Source organism: Triturus cristatus, chromosome 6 (assembly GCF_964204655.1).
Source record: "Triturus cristatus chromosome 6, aTriCri1.1, whole genome shotgun sequence".
Classification (NCBI taxonomy): Eukaryota; Metazoa; Chordata; class Amphibia; order Caudata; family Salamandridae; genus Triturus; species Triturus cristatus.
In genome coordinates, this window is record NC_140589.1 from 61,628,442 (window position 1) to 61,644,472 (window position 16,031).

Consider the following 16,031-nt stretch of genomic DNA (forward strand, 5'->3'; position numbering starts at 1 on the left):
GCAATAGAGGCTTACCTTGTCAAGGCCAGCCTTATCTCCTTTCGTTTGGGGGGGGGGTTGTGTAGGAAGGTGGATATCTGACTATGGTTACCCCCAACTTTTTGCCTAGTGTCTAGCTGGTTTTTCGACTTAGTTGGCCTGAGATCCTGCCATTCAGGGTCTCAGGCTGTCTGCTCTCTCTGTAAAATGGACTCCATGTACCCTAGGTACATAATCAATTGGTAAGGATCACCTTATTGGACCCTGTACAGTGTACCCTAGGTACCCAGGGCATAGGTGTACCCTAGGCCTCCCAGGGGCTGCAGCATGTATTATGCCACCCCTGGTCTGGCCTTCCAATCAGACACAACTGGCTGATCACTCAGCTGGGGCCAGGTCGTGTAATCACCCCTTGCTTAGGTGTAGTATTCCTATACTTACCTTATATATAGACACATGTGTACCTATCAGTCACTCCTATGGCAGGCCTTAACAATCCTGGAGGCAGAGTGCTTGGTAACATGTGAGATGGTGCTCTAGCATGAGCTGAGCCTGTCTGCAGCTTTCGGAACCATGTCCTTATAGCTGTTCTATGATATAGCCTACCATATACTCTTAAAGTGCCTTATAATCTTAAACGGTTATGGTAACTATGGTTGGGCTGTATCAAAACATGTCGTGTAAGGTGTCTAACACTTTGGAATAATACCCCCATACCATTTCTGGTGATGAGGATATTATTCCCCCCTTCTAGAGGGAGAGACATGTTAAAATCCTACTTTGCTGTTTAACTCTAACCAAAGCCTCAGCATCACAAAATGGATGCTGCTGCCACAGACACAAGTCTGACCTCCTGCTGCTGGGAGTGATCCCAGCCAGGGAGGCCTGGACAATAGGTTTCCTGCTTGGGGAGGTGCTAGCACCTCCCCAGACAGCCTTTAGTGTATTGGGGCAGGGTGGGCTGAAAGGAATGAGACATGCCTGGGGCACACAAGGTGTTCCTTGCATAGTCCAGTTCAAACCGGCGCTGGGGCACTCCAGCCCCAGCTCTGGCGCGAAACTGGACAAAGGGAAGTGGGTGTAACCACCCCCTCCCAGGTCCCACCCATAAGGCGTGACCTAGCAGGTATCCCAGCCCCCCAGATTAGTATAAGAGTGGGAGTTGGGCCTCAAGACTTTAGATTATCCTGAACCTGCAAAACTGAACAGAAACTCTGGACCTTCGACATTCGACGAAAGAAGAAGACTGAAGAATCTCCCTTGTAGCCAAGGAGTGGCTACCCTGTGCAAACAGGCACCATCAAGAGACTACCCTTTGCTTTGTGAAACGTTCGACGAGGAACCGACTGCAGAGCCCGACCAGAGCCTTGATTTCCAGACTTCTCCGACCCTCATCCACATCTGCAGCAGAGCTGAGATCCGTGGAGGCGACGAGCGACGTGGGACCGGCTACCTGGGAAAAGTGGCTAGTAACTTACAGCGCAGCTTCTGAGGTACCCTCGAAGTTGTGCACCGGGGATTGAGAAGCCCCAACCCCAAGCACCATCTGCACCGAAGACCAGCCCCCCATACTCCACGAGTCCTGCGTGGGGCCCTTCAGCATTTTCCTGCTTGCCTCGTCTGTCCGGTTGCTTGCCCGCTGGCTAGTGGCCTTTGTGACGACGCTCCCTGAAATCTTCTGCGCTGGTTTGGCTCCTCCAGACTGGCTCCCGCTTCTCTGCAAAGAAGAAGCACCCCAGACCTTCCTGGTCTGCACCAGAAGCAAGTCCCTTGTTCTTCGTGGGTTCCGCTTGCCAAGGCTTGGTGAGTCCTAGTCCAACTTCGACGCCGCCGACAGCAAGAGCCTTCGTGGGACAGCTCGCCTCCTGGTCCTGGTCGTCCTCGACGCTTCCTGGTCCTCCTGGCTGCAGCGACAAGCTTCACCTTCACCTGCAACTCTTCACGACATCGCCTGGTTCCCTCCTGGTTCCACGTGGTCACTGGCTAGTGACCTTGACTCTGTCCCCTCTGCTTGCAGGTTTCTTCTCTTCTTGATCCCAGCCTTGGGATCCACCGGACACTCTCCCCTGACTGCCTGTCAGCATCTTTCTTCAGGCATCCATAGGAGTCGACGACGAAAACGACGCATCTTCACCCCTATGCACCCGCAGCCTGTGGGCTAGGTAACTTGGGTACTCCGGTGCTCATCAGGATAGTGACTATCCTAGTGTCTAGTTTTCAAGTCTCAACTTCCTAGCTACTCCGGAAGTGTCCTAAATCTATCTATTTCTAAACTGTCACATTGCTATTGACTTTTACGCATTACGCGTGAGTGTTTCCACTCTGCACACGAATCCCGTGGGCCTCCCACTTCCTAACTAACGCTAGTGTAGTGTAGCCCCAGCGATTCCCTAGGCCTAGGCCTATTCTATTTCCGTGACAGTGGTTCTTATACCACTTATTTAGTATATGGTTTGCGTGGCCCCTAGGGCCTAACTGTATTACTTACCTGTGTGACTTACTGTATGCATTAATAAGACTGTGTTGTACTTACCTCTAAACTCATAAAGAGTGCTGAGGGTTTGCTTAGAATAAATACACTTTATTTTATATATATATCTGTTGTGGTGTCCTTTCATTTGGTATTCAAGGGATTACATATGGTATCACAGCTGGCTTCACATGCCATTCAGAGTTTAGCCTAAGACTGCTCTTGTCCATGCTACCACTAGGATAGCTGGTCTATAAGGTTGACTTTACAACCAATCACCATAAGGGTATTTGGACTGATATAAGGTGTACACTATAACTAGTGACATCATACATCAGGCCAACTTCTCACAGGAACCTCCACGCAGACATGGACCCGCCAACATGAGCAGTTTCAGATGCGCAAGTGAATCTTGCTTCGTGCTCACCGAGGAGAAAGTGAGACAATGCTCAGCCTCTGTTACGGAGAGCTAAAGCTAAGCTGGCCTCCCGTAAATCCTGGACGGAATTTCCCTAGAGTAGAGCAGCGTGGGAGTGCTTTGCCTGCTCGTGTCCACACCCCACAGCCTCTTGTTCTCCTCAAAAGTCGCCATGGATCTGAGCTGCAGCTCCAACAGAGACAGGCCGAAGAGCAGCGAGCCGTTGCTCAAGGAGGGGCAGCACTCAAGGCAGCCACCATTATCGAGCAGAACTATCTGTGAATGCTTCAGAGAATGGAGGTTGTGGGACCAAGCACTTCCAAAGGCCAATTATGCATGAGGGACAGTGACCAACTTGCAAAGTTGGGACGCTGTCAGGGGCCAAATCGGTGGCGTTGTGAAGAGGGTGTTCTTATTCAGTTCACTGTGCTAACAATGATCCTTTCATTAGGAGGTTGTGTTTACCTGTAAAATAAAATAAGGACAAGGTTTGCATGACTAAATGAACAGTATGTTCCTTAAGTACTATTTGGCAGACCAGTCACGTATGGGGCTGTTTAAATTGGAAACAAAGAAAACACAAGGAGATGATGGACGGAGTGTTGAAACTTCTCAGATACTCACCCCAGTCTCAGATCTGGGTAGAATCCATCATCGTTCTTTAGCTCACTTTGCCACCCCAGTTCAGACCCAGCCATATGCTAATCAGTCTTGCTCCTATTCCTCATGGGAATAGTCCAGCCAAGCCAGGTCTTCCCTGGACTGGAAACAAGAATCCTTGGACGGGTTTAGGGGTAACATCCCTCATCAGCCAGGATTCGAAACAAGCCACAGTGATGGTGAGGCAATGCCCCTGCCTCTGAAGCTGTACAGAGGTGATAGCACCATTGTGGTCATGCGATGCACTCTAATGTTTTTGTATGTTCACATCATTGCCTTTTGTTTTCTGGCTGCAGGCATCAATCTTTGAGTATGGATTACACTTCTCCCAAACTTTAAGAATACTGAAACTACAAACAAAAGGATAGATACAAACCTCAAATGTACATGAACAAAACTTTGCTGTGCTGAGGTTCTACTGTCTTCCATTTGAGAAAACATAAACACAGATTGTTATCTGATAACTCTGCTATCTGTACGTCAGCAATAGCTGCTTTCCATTCTTTCTTCATTGAAGTGTCAAAGCGCTAAACAATGCTTGTTGCATTGGTTCCCGCACACATCCAAAAACAGTCACAAGCAAATTTCTAGACATGGGGTCACTCCTAGCCAAAAGGGATATTACCATGCACTGGAAAGCCAAACAGGGTCCAAGCACGCCCAGATGGAAGAAGGAACTCATTAAGTGGGCAGAATATGAGGGAATAATCAGGTTGCAAATAGCTAAAAGAACGGGAAGTGAGAAGACATTAGATACAGCGAGGGCATGGGAAGCATTAGTTGTGGCACTCAAGAACCCAGCCACCGACGAGAAGGAGGAACCAATAGTAGAGCCCCCGGCAGGAATAAGATAGAATCCAGACAACTGAGCTGCATGGCATGACCTAAGGGAGGGTTTCTTTAGTAATAACATGGCATTGCCTTCATTAGTCGAGGGATCATATACTAATGCTTTACAACTTCTTCTAAGTAACTAAAATTGGAGAAGCAACAGATTACAAACTAGAGATCAGTATTCCAGTGGCACGCCTGGGGAAGAGCGCAGGAATGGGGGATTGTTTTAAGTAGAGAGTTTCAATCCAGATTAAGGACAAGTACAGAAGATCCAAATTGAACACGAATAGATGTTGGTCCCGGGGTTTGAGCAGGGAGGGGTGGGGAATAGGAGAATGGTAGCGGGTACTACCACCTTCACCTACTACTGTGTCAACGACACCAAGAAAAGATAAAATGTGACCCTGAACAAGGAACCTATGCTGTATTGCTGTCAACTAGAAATGTATGTCAAAGCCAATATTTTGTTCCAAAAAAAAATCGAAGTGTCAAAGAGCTGTAAAGTGAGGTTGGCAAGCTAGATAGCTTCATATGACTTAGCAACCTTTGACAGTAACTTATTTGTGAACCCTGCTTGGCAGCAGCGGTTCGAAATCTGTCATAGTTGCCTCGTCTCTGGGAGTTACTGTGTTCTCTCGTTGGTCTATAGGGAATTCTAGCTCTTTGATAAGATTGAGCTGCAAATTTTCATAGCGAAAATCAGGACATCAACGTGCAAGATGGGTTTAGGGATGGAAAATCAAGTACTAAGCCACTATGGAAAATAAAATAGTGACAAGAACTTTACTGCTACAATAGCCGATAAGGAAACAAAAACTATTTGGCAGCCTAATTTGAAGCAAGTGAGCACTACAGCATCACCTTATTTGGATTATTGCTTGTCTTTTACTAAGTGGTGTGCCTGGCTTTCCAGATGCTTCTGGGCACTTTGTGGGATGCAAAAGGAGAAGGATCTGAATACAGCAAGTCAACAGGTTTGAGATGGGTTGACTATAGCGACTAACTGTGATGTTGTAGTGTTGCTGTCTGGTCTTTCTGGGAGCCAGTCAGGTGTTTTAGAACTCATTTTCATTGTGAAGCCTTGGTATTGAATGTGGGAACTCATTATATGGTGTATGTTACAAAAACACGCTTCCGTCAGACTGCTATGAAATTAAATGTGAGTCGGGTGGGCACAACGGAACTCCACGGAATTTCCCTGACTTTTCATGAAACTCCACATAAAGAAAGAAAGCTGGAAATTGTATAGAATAGACATTTCCTAGTAAAAAACATCACAACATCCTGAATGACAATGTAATATAAGAACTTCATAAGGAACGCGTTACTTACCTGTAACTGCGGTTATCCAGTATTGGTATCTTTCATAGATTCACATGCCTGAATCATTCCCCGTCGTCGGGATGGGAGTCCCCTGTAAATAACAAAGCAATGTCTTAGTAGACATATAGAGTAATAGGCCCCAAAAAGGCCTTATCTTAGTAACATATCCACGTCCATATGTAAAAAAGGACCAAAGTTTGGCAAGTAGCCAATCAGCTAGCACCACCCTCTAGAACCTTCCTGGAAGGAGCTCTAGTCCCTCAGATTTTCGTAAGCACAGTGCTAAGTAGTTGTATCACTGAGAGATCCAGGCGAGCCCTTCCAGGGGAGGTGGGTGGGTTGCATGTGAATCTATGAAAGATACCAATACTGGATAACCGCAGTTACAGGTAAGTAACACGTTACTTATCTAGTATTAGGGTATCTTTCATAGATTCACATGCCTGAATCAGAATAGTAAGCAATAATAAGCAAATTTCGAAAGGTACAGTATATACACAGTCACTAGATAACAACATATCCATGTGAAAAATAGAAGCACTAGAAAACAATGACACAGTCAATGTATACACCACAGTGCGAAATGTGCGTAAAGAGGCAAGGATGGTGGGATGAAAGAAAGGGCTCACCTCTAATGAAATAGATGACGGAGTACCGCTTGACCCACTGCAGCATCCTTCATGATCTCCGTATCCAGGCAGTAATGCTTGGTGAATGTATGCGGCGTCTTCCATGTGGCCGCTCTACAAATGTCCACAATGGGCACTCCTGCAAACAGTGCCATGGAAGTAGATATTGCCCTTGTGGAATGGGCACGAACTGTTGAGAGCAGTGGACGCCCTGCTTGCTGGTGACAGAAGGTGATGGCTGAAGAGATCCACCGAGAGATACTTTGTTTGGTGAGTGGTAGTCCTTTTCTAGGCCTACTGTACGCTACGAAGAGTTGATTAGACTTACGAAATGTTTTCGTTCTATCAATGTAAAACTTCAGGCAGCTCTTAAGGTCCAATGAATGTAGAGTTTTCTCTGCTACTGTTTGTGGATTTGGGAAGAATGAACGTAGCACGATAGGTTCGTTAAGATGGAACTGTGATGGAACTTTAGGAATAAACTTCGGATTTATTCGAAGAATGACCCTATCCTGTTTGAACTGAAGGAAAGGGTCTTGGATTGAGAAAGCCTGGAGTTCCCCCACTCGCCTTGCCGAGGTAAGGGCCAGAAGGAGCGCAGTTTTCCAGGATATATACTTAAGATCTGCTCTGTGTATTGGCTCAAACGGGTGTTTCATTAGTTGAGCCAGAACCGTGTTGAAATGCCAAGCCGGCGGGACAGGTTTTACTGGAGGGAATGTTCTAAACAGTCTGTAATAAAGAGGTACACCATATTCATGTTGATAGTAGGTTTATTCCTAAGAAAGGATCCCATCCACGGACAGCAACTACAAGCAGCTGCTTCAGGTTACAGTCCTCAGCTAACAATGAACAGACTCTGCTATTTACATCATAACATTCTATAGTACATAGCAACAGGCATAGAACACTAAGATGCCACACATCTCCCTTCCTAATAAATAGCAAAACAAATGTACATTTGTAAAAGAACAAAGTAAACTACATAGTGTAAGAACATACTTACAGCAAAACAGGAAAGCAATCTGGTATAACTTACTTGACAAAATCATCTAAATACTTTGGAGAACGAGAAACCCTGGAGGACTTCCGAATTACATTGGGTGCATTGTGGGTTGGATCAGACATGCTAGGGGCTTGGTTAGACTTAGAAGCAAACTCTTTTCTAACCACCACCACCCTGTTCAAATTCCAAATGCGGTGATCAGCAGTCTTAACAGCATTGTTGAAAATCTTAATGACTTGAATTGGCTTCAAGAATGCTGTAGCACCCTTTTTATTTGAAGGATTTTTTATTAAAACCCAATCTCCTACCTTGACCACTGTCTCTTTCACATTTTTCCTTAAATCATGAACTTTTTTCCTATATTCAATATTCTTTGATTCTGCCAGTCGCCAATCACTTTTCTCATTTTCACTAAATCTGCCTGGTTGCATGTCATTAACCCATGGGGGAGTAACAATGGTATTGGCACACCTACCTCTAAAGAGCTCAAAAGGCGTCCTCTTGGTGACAGCATGTGGTGACAACCTATAGACTTCTACCTTCTTCCTAACTTCCGGACGCCAGTCTACATTAGACGACTTAGCCATTTCAATGGTTTCCTTGAGCACACGATTAAACCTCTCAACCATACCATTCGTTTCTGGGTGATACAGTGAGGATTTTTTATGTCTAATGCCATGTTTTGACAAGAATATTTCCATTTCTTTAGAAACTAATTGGACACCATTGTCCGTAAGAATGCAGCCAGGTATTCCTTCCCTAGCAATGAGCTTTTCAAGGAACAATATGACATGTTTCGTTTCAATTCCATGTGTGATAGCTATTTCTGGCCACCTGGAATAAAAATCAACAAGAACCAGTATATACCACTCTGTACTAGCGTGACAAATGGGACCAACGATGTCTAACCCTACCTCTTTCCAGGGTCCATCCGGACGATCTCTTATGACCATAGGCTGTACCTTAGGTTTGGCCACTCTCTCACTTAACGCACAATCAATACAGTCCCTAATCTTCCTTTCAATCTGTAAATCCATTCCGGGCCACCAATAGGCTAATCTCAGTCTTTCCTTTGTTTTGGAAATTCCTAAATGTCCTATGTGTGCCAATGAAATTAGCTCTTCCCTAATGGAACTTGGAGGGACAAGTCTCATGCCTCTAACAAGGAGACCATTCTGTTCCGACAGTTGGTCCTTAACATGCCAAAACCTCTCTAAGATCTCATTGCCTTTAGGTTTAACTCTCCAGCCTGCATTAATACACTCCAGAACTTTCCTTAAATCACCGTCAGCCTGAAGAGCTTCCTCCCATCTTACTTTGTCAACGATGTTTTCTTCAATAACACACACTAATTCCGCATCTTGCTCATTCTCATTTTCATCCTCTACTTCATCTTTAAGCACAAGGCGAGAAAGTGCATCAGCCACTTTGTTCTCTACGCCAGGAAGATACTTGATGTCAAAATTATAGTCTTGTAAACCTACAACCCATTTAGTGATTCTACTAGAGACAGCATCGATGCCCTTTTTCTTGAAAATTTCGCACAGCGGCTTGTGATCCGTCCTAACTTCAAAAACACTACCCCACAGCAAGTTCTTGAGTTTCTTCACAGACCAGTAAATTGCTAGAGCCTCTCTTTCCACTACGGAGTATCTCTGTTCTGCGCCCCTTAAACTCCTTGACAAAAATAGAATAACGTCATCCTTGCCACCTGTCCTTTGAAGAAGAACTGCTCCCAGCCCTTTCAGACTGGCATCAGTTATTAGAATCGATTTTTTGTCTGGGTCGAAGCTGCTTAACTTGGGGGCTGAGTTTAACTTTTCTTTAAGAAAGCAAAACTCCTTTTCACACGCCTCATTCCAAACAAACTCACAACCCTTGCGCAATAAAGCTCTCATATTCACACACAACGAGGCAAAATCTTGAACAAACTTACTATAATATTCTGCCATACCCAAAAAACTCATCAATTCCTCCTTATTAGTTGGAGAGGCCATTTTCTGTATCGAGGTGATCAAACCCTCTTTCGGTAATACACCACCTTCCGAGATAGTGTGCCCAAGATAATCAATTGAATTTCTCCTAAATTTACATTTGTCAATCTTAACAGTCAATCTAAAATCATTAAGTCTGTTCAACACCTCTAAGAGTCTCGTATCATGTTCCTTATTGTCCACTCCAAAGATCAATATGTCATCCTGATAAATTCTGACGCCACTTAGGCCTTCCAACACATTCTCCAAAGCCCTCTGAAACACAGACGCAGCTGATACCAAACCAAACGGAAGCCTAAGAAACCTGTATGTTCCATAAGGAGTAACAAAAGCAGTCAGATCTTTTGAGTCTTCATCTAATCTGATCTGATGATATGCTGATCTCAGATCTAGTGTGCTGAACACTCTTGCCCCTTTTAACAACATTAACATGTCAGCTATTTTTGGTAAAGGAAACCGATCAACAATTACACTCTTATTCAATTCTCTGAGGTCCACACACAAACGGAGAGAGCCATCAGGTTTAAGTGCAGCCACTACCGGAGCAACCCATTGCGTTGCCTCAACTTCCTCAATAACCCCCTCTGCTTTAAGTCTCACCAACTCAGTTTTAACCTTATCCCTAACAGCAACAGGGACATTGCGTACTTTACAACAAACAGGTTTCGCATCCTTGACCAAGCGAATGTGGTGAACGTAACCTCTGAGACAACCTAAATTAGTACAAAAAACATTAGGGAATTTCTCTCTCAACATGTGTGAGAATTCATTGTCAGAAATTTGATGGATGCTTGAGATAGACTTAGATTGGAAATTTTCTTTTAGAATGATAGATGGTGAGGAATTAGGATCTAATATCACTCCCAAATCTTTTTGGTGAAACCAACTTAGTATGCTATCACCCTTTTGTGAAATGTACACTTTTGCTTTAGTTAGCCTGTTCTTGTAATCTATTAGACCCCAGAAATAGCCAAATAAGTGTATTGGTTCACCACCATAGGCATACGGTCTAATGTCTGGATGAAAAACCTTAGTTTTATGTTTCATCTCTTTGAGATAGAATGCCTTTGATATTATGGTGATTTTGGCCCCAGAATCGAAAAGGACTCTAGTTGGTTTCCCTTCAACAAGAATCTCATCCGTCGGACAATTTTTACTTTCCCCATTTTGTATGACTTGAACTTGAATTTGACCGCAGTCTACATCTTCAAAAGTTACAAAATCATCACCCACATCATAATCAACTTCATTGATCTTGCCTTTATAATTTTTCCCTTTACATGCTATGGATAAATGTCCCTTCCTCTTACATTTGGTGCAGGTGGCTTTCCAACCGGGACAATGTTTATCATTAGCAAAGTGACCCATTTTCCCACAGCGAAAGCATTTGACTAGAGACAAGTTGAATTTACTCTGTGGCTCATGGAATACTCCTCTCTTCTTGACCTCTTTGTGTTCTACCTCTTCTTTCATGTTACTTTTGATTGCTTGGACTGAACTTTTCCCTTTAACATCACCATTTTTCTTAATAACATCTACACATTTTATTGAATGTTCAATCCTTTTAGCGATGACTACCACATCATCTAGTGTCGGTTCATCCTTCTGCCATAGCTCTTCCCTAACTTTTTCAATGTTGCAGCCCAACATAAATTGATCTCGTATTCGCTCATCTAGAGTGGCACCAAATTTACAAGAGGAGGCTAGCTTCCTAAGAGAAGTTATATAATTTTCAATGCTCTCTTCGTCTAATTGCGATCTGCGACCAAAATGGTACCTCTCTAGTATTGTGCTGACCTTTGGCAAGTAGTGTTTGTCCAATTTTGCCATGCATATCTCATATTCATTGAGGGTACGATCTTCAAGCTCAGGAAGATGGTCAAACACGTCTTGACCTTCTGAGCCTAAGCTCTTGACGAGCCAGCCTCTCACACAATTAACAGAGAAGCAAGTTTAACGGCCAGAAATTAGATTAGCGGAAAGATGATTTTCCTCCCTTCTTCTTGTTTTAAAAAAAACTTTTTAAACAGTACCTTTGATAAGTAGAAGAACAAATCTTGATCAAATGAAAGTCCTTCTTGCTTTAGTGTTGAGATCCTTCCATAGCCATCCCATCCTCGTCGCCAAGTGTAATAAAGAGGTACACCATATTCATGTTGATAGTAGGTTTATTCCTAAGAAAGGATCCCATCCACGGACAGCAACTACAAGCAGCTGCTTCAGGTTACAGTCCTCAGCTAACAATGAACAGACTCTGCTATTTACATCATAACATTCTATAGTACATAGCAACAGGCATAGAACACTAAGATGCCACACAGTCCTTTAAGGAATTGCTTGATAAGCCTATGAGACCACAAAGATGGACCTGTAGAGGATCTCCTGAAGCGCGATATTGCTGCTAGGTGGACTTTCATAGAGGCATGAGCAAGACCGGCAAGATTTGTACCGGAGTGGAAGAGAGAGGGTGTAATTTGTTCGCTTTGCACCAGATACAAAACCTCTTCCATTTTAATGAATATGTTCTGTTGGTACTATCTGCTCGGGCTCGAGCTAGAAGGAATGTCTAAACCCTGAAACTCTCTGAACTCGGGAGCCACGCTGAAAACTTGAGAGATGCCGGATCCGTATGCTGAACTTGCTGATTGTTGAGCGTTCGAAGAGAGGGAAATGGCTTCAACTTGATCGGCGGTTCCAGGGAGAGGAGGTGAAGCTCCGTGAACCAGTGTTGGCGTGGCCAAGCTGGAGCTATCAATATGAGTGTGCAGGGCTCCGCTTTCAACTTCCGGAGCACCCTGGGAATCAGGGGAAATGGCGGAAAGGCGTACGCAAAGACGTTGCACCATGCGATCGAAAATGCATTCCCCAGAGACCCTTGTTGGGGATGCCAGCTTGCAAAGTGTTGGCATTTGGCGTTCTGCTGGGTGGCGAAGAGGTCCAGAAGAGGGGTGCCCCATCAAGCAAATGTGTTGGTGATGACTAGTTGATCCAGCTCCCACTCGTGGCATGTCGCTTGTCTTCTGCTCAGAGAATCTGCCAACACGTTGTTGGTGCCTGGAACATACTCTGCTCGGAGAGAGATGTTGTGACTGAGCAACCAGTTCCAAATTTTTTGCGACTCGTGAGAGAGTGTGAGCGAACGAGTTCCCCCCCCTGTTTGTTCAAATAGTGCATTGTCGTGGTATTGTCGGTTCGGACAAGCACTAGGGAGTTTTTGATTCGTGGAAGGAAAGCCACCAGAGCTAGATACACTGCGCGCAGCTCTAGAAGATTTATGTGAAGTGCCTTCTCGGAAGGGGACCACTTTCCGCTTACCTGCAGTTCTTGAAGGAAAGCCCCCCAGCCCTCTAAGGAGGCATCTGTGGTGATATGTGGAGCAGCAGGAAGCAAGAAAGGCAAACCTTGAGAAAGGCTCTGGGGGCAAATCCACCACCGTAGAGCCTTTTTGATCGCAGGGGTCACCTGGATGACGTTGAAGGACCCCGTACACTGGACCCATTGATCCGACAGCGCTTCTTGAAGAGGTCGCATATGAAGACGACAATGCGGAACTGACAGGATGCAAGAAGACATCATCCCGAGTAGGGACTTGAAGAGACGCACCGACAGCATCTTCCTGGACATTATACGGAGCGCCAACGACTGAAGTTTGTCTTTGCGTTTCTGTGATGGAAATGCCTTCCTCTGTATGGTGTCGAGTGTAGCGCCCAGAAAATTCATGAGCTGAGACGGCTGAAGGACAGACTTGTCCCGATTCAGAGTCAGCCCTAGACAATTGAAAAGCCTCAGACAGGCGCTGGAAGACCTGGACGCGCCTTCTAGAGATGGTGACTTGACGAGCCAGTCGTCCAGATATGGGAAGACTTGATGGTGATGTTGGCGTAGATATGCAGCCACTGGAGCTAGACATTTGGTAAAAATGCGTGGCGCCGATTTGAGTCCAAACGGCAGAACCCGAAACTGGTAATGCCTGCCCGCCAACATGAATCGCAGAAACTTTTTGTGGTTGCGGTGTATTGGTATATGAAAATAGGCGTCTTGCAGGTCTAACGACACCATGTAGTCGTCCGCATTGAGAAGATGTAATACCTCCTGAATGTTGACCATGCGAAACGACGCTTTTTCAGAAACTTGTTCAGATTCCTCAAGTCCAATATCGGTCAAAACATTTTCTCCTTCTTTCGGATGAGGAAGAAATGAGTAAAACCCCTTTCCCCTTTGACTTGGGGGAACTCTCTCTATAGCTCCCTTCTGGAGCATAAGCGCCACTTCCAAGAGTAAAGCACGCACATTTTTGTGAAGCATTGGGCGGGGAGGGGTCTGAGGAGGGATCTGGATGAATTCTAGAGAATGGCCGAATTGAACTAATTGTAGAACCCAACAGTCAGTAGTTATTTTTTGCCAATTTGTAAGAAAGTGGGAAATTTTTCCTCCAATCTTGAAGGGTAGAGAGGAGTTGGAGACCGGCGGTAGTTGAAAGTCATTGCCGTCGAGCAGCGTCCTTTTGTCTCCCTCCCTTGCCATGAAAGGAAGATTTAGTGTAGGAGGATTGTTGACGCTGTTGGAATTGCGAACGGTATTGCTGGGAGGAAGGGAAGGAAGATCGGTGTTGGAAATCTCCTCTAGTCAATGCTTAACCTCTCCCTCTTGAGCCTCGAAAGGAAGGGTTCCGGAATTGTAAGGTACCCAAAGCCCTGGCGGTATCGGTATCCTTCTTAATACCCTGTAATGCCTCATCAATATGCGTGCCGAAGAGAAGTTGGTCATCATATGGCATGTCCAGTACTTTGGTTTGGACTTCTGGTCTGAAGGAGGTTGCCGTCAACCAACCTTGGCACCGCAGCACAGCTGCGCCCACTAGTTGGCGAAATCCGGTTGAAGCAATATCCATTGCGCAATCTATAATTTCAGAAGCAGATCTTTCCCCCTCTAGCAAGATCTTCTTTGCCTCGTCTTTTTACTCCTCAGGTAAGTTGTCTAAGTATGGCGCAATGTCTGCCTACATCTGCCGATTGTAACGTCCCAACAGTGCTAGGGCGTTGGAAGCACGCACTGTCAAAGCAGACATTGAGGAAAAACGCTTGCCGATGTTATCCAGCCGCCTACCCTCCTTATCTGGTGGAGCCGTTGTGAGAAGTTGGCCTGATATATGTCACTAAGTCTAGTGTACACCCTGTATCAGTCCAAACAACCCTTATGGTGATTGGTTGTAAAGTCAACCTTATAGACCAGCTATCCTAGTGGTAGCATGGACAAGAGCAGTCTTAGGCTAAACTCTGAATGGCATGTGAAGCCAGCTGTTATACCATATGTAATCCCTTGAATACCAAATGAAAGGACACCACAACAGATATATATATAAAATAAAGTGTATTTATTCTAGTCAAACCCTCAGCACTCTTTATGAGATTCGAGGTAAGTACAACACAGTCTTATTTAAGCATACTCTAAGTCACACAGGTAAGTAATACAGTTAGGCCCTAGGGGTCACGCAAACCATATACTAAGTAAGTGGTATAAGGACCACTGTCACGAACACAGGATAGGCCTAGGCCTAGGGAATCGCTGGGGCTACACTATACTACCAAAGGTTAGGAAGTGGGAGGCACACGGGATTCAGGTGCAGAGTGGAAACACTCACGCGTAAAAGTCTGGTATAGCTAGAAAGTCGAGACTCGGAAACTAGACCCTAGGATAGTCCATACCCTTGTGAGCACCGAAGTACTCAAGTTACCTAGCCCACGGGCTGCGGGTGCATAGGTGTGAACTTGCGTCGGGTTTCGTCGTTGACTTCTATGGATGCCTGAAGGAAAGTTGCTGACAGGCAGTCAGTGAAGAGTGTCCGGTGGATCCCAAGGATGGGATCAAGAAGGAAGGATACCTGCAAGCAGAAGGGACAGAGTCTAGGTCACCAGCCAGGAGCCAGGAAGGAACCAGGAAGGAACCAGGTGATGTCGTGAAGATGCAGGTGAAGCTTGTCGCAGCAGCCACAGGTACCAGGAGACGTCGAGGACGACCAGGACCAGGAGGTGAGCTGTCCCACGAAGGCTCTTGCTGTCGGCGGCGTCTATGTCGAGTCAGGACCCAACAAGCCTTGGCAAGCGGAACCCCCGCAGGATGGAGCACTTGCTTCTGGTGCAGACCAGGAAGGTCTGGGGTGCTTCTCTTTTACAGAGGAGCGGGTGCCAGTCTGGAGGAGCCGGACCAGCAAGATGAAACAAAAGGTTCGTCTTCGCAGAGGCTACTAGCCAACGGGCCAGCAACCGGACAACACGTCGAGCAACACAGGTGCAGAAGGGCCCCACGCAGAACACATGAAGTGTGGGGAGCTGGTCTTCTTTGCAGATGGTGCTCGGGATTGGGGCTTCTCAATTCCCCAAGCACAGCCTCGAGGGAGCCTCGGAAGTTGCGCTAGTCAGTTACTAGCCACTTTTCCCAAGTCGCCGGTCCCACGTCCCTCGTCGCCTCCAAGGGTCTCGGCTTCGCTGGAGATGTGGATCTGGTTCAGAGGTGTCTGGAAGTCTCGGCGCTGGTCAGTCTCTGCAGTCGTCCCTCGTAGGATTCAGTCGCAAAGCAAGCAGCGGTCGCTGGATGGTGCCTGGTTGCCCAGGGTGGTCACTCCTTGGCCACAAGGGAGATTTCTTCAGTCTTCTTCCTGAGGTTGAATGTCGAAGGTCCAGAGTTTCTGTTCAAGTTGCAGATTCAGGTTAATCTAATT

General features: G+C 45.8%; 1 protein-coding gene across 1 annotated transcript in view; it reads right to left on the reverse strand.

Annotated features, from left to right (window-relative positions):
• DNAH8 (dynein axonemal heavy chain 8) overlaps positions 1 to 16,031 on the reverse strand; it is a 13,985,216-nt gene that overhangs the window by 11,225,841 nt on the left and 2,743,344 nt on the right. The gene's annotated exons all lie outside the window — the stretch shown is intronic.